General features: G+C 45.2%; 1 pseudogene; it reads left to right on the forward strand.

Moving 5' to 3' along the window:
* The first annotated feature begins 1,197 nt into the window (after positions 1-1,197).
* On the forward strand, positions 1,198-1,539 carry LOC106002279 (annotated as a pseudogene).
* Positions 1,540-1,557: the final 18 nt, after the last annotated feature.

Here is a 1,557-nt window from a genome sequence, read left to right on the forward strand (position 1 = left end):
TTGGTCCAGTCGTGGGGCCTGAACTCTGGGCCTGGGCGCTGTCCCTCAGCTCTTCAGCTCAAGGCTAGCGCTCTACCACTTGAGCCACAGAGCCACTTCCGGCTTTTTTTCTTTTTTGCTTATGTGGTGCTGAGGAATCAAACCCAGGGCCTCAGGCATGCAAGGCAAACTCTCTACCACTGAGCCACCTTCCCAGCCCTCCACTTTAGGTTTTTAGCTTTAGCTTTATTTAGTTCTGCTTAATCTATGCACTCTGCATTTGAGATCTAAGTTTTAGTTGTTTTTTTCTATTTTTTTTTTTTTTTTTTTGCCGATACTCGCATTTGAACTCAGGGCCTCATGATTTCTTAGCTTGCTTAATTATGACTAGTTCTCTACCACTTGGGCCATGCCTTCAGCCTGGCTTTTGTTGATTATTTTGGAGATGAAATCTCTTGGACTTTTTTTTGTTGTTGTTAGTCATGGGGCCTGAACTCTGGGCCTGGGTGCTGTTCCCTAGTTCTTCAGCTCAAAGCTAGCGTCACTTCTGGCTTTTTCTGCTTATGTGGTGTTGAGGAATGGAACCCAGGGCCTCATGCATGCAAGGTAAGCCACCGAGCCACCTTCCCAGCCCTCTCTTGGAGTTTTTGCCTGGGCTGCTTCCAACCAGGATCCTCCAGGTCAAATTCTTGCGTAGCCCAGTCTTGAACTATCAGTGCTCTTGGCTTAGCCTCTCAGGTGCTGGGATGACAGGCACTCCCCACCATGCCCAGCAGGAGCCTGACATTTTGGACCTTTGTGTTTTTTGAAACTAGTAAGCTCATGAGAACGTACTAAGTGTGGGTGGGCCACATTGACTTCAACACAGTCAATGGAGACTGGCTTTGTAGTAATCAATGGGCCTTTTAATGACGATTATGTATTTCTTTAAGTCTGTTTATCTCTTTCTCTTTCAGGAAGGAGGTTCTTCCCAGGATGGTCTCCCGCTCAGAGCTGGGGAAGCTCTTCTGCTCTGCGGATGCTGTGTGTTTCGATGTCGACAGCACTGTCATTAGAGAAGAAGGCATTGATGAACTGGCCAAGTTTTGTGGAGTTGAGGATGCTGTGTCTGAAATGTAGGCATACTCTTTATTCACTTTATGAAATGGGGAAAAAGTTTCAAAAAAGATTGATTTGGGTTTTTGTGAAGCGGCATTTAAGGAGGCTCTGGCGCTCATGATGGCCGACAAAAAGCCCAAGGAAGGAGTCAAGACTGAGAACTACGATCATATTAATTTGAAGGTGGCAGGGCAGGATGGTTCTGTGGTGCAATTTAAGATTAAGAGGCATACACCGCTTAGTAAACTAATGAAAGCCTATTGTGAATGACAGGGTTTGTCAATGAGGCAGATCAGATTCTGATTTGATGGGCAGCCAATCAATGAAACAGACACACCTGCACAGTTGGAAATGGAGGATGAAGATACAATTGATGTGTTCCAGCAGCAGACAGGAGGTGTCTACTAAAAAAGGGAACCTGCTACTTTGCTCCAGAACTTTGTTCTTATAGACCAAGAATACATTCTTTTTTTTTTTTTT

Source organism: Dipodomys ordii, unplaced genomic scaffold (genome assembly GCF_000151885.1).
Source record: "Dipodomys ordii isolate 6190 unplaced genomic scaffold, Dord_2.0 Scaffold6454, whole genome shotgun sequence".
Classification (NCBI taxonomy): domain Eukaryota; kingdom Metazoa; phylum Chordata; class Mammalia; order Rodentia; family Heteromyidae; genus Dipodomys; species Dipodomys ordii.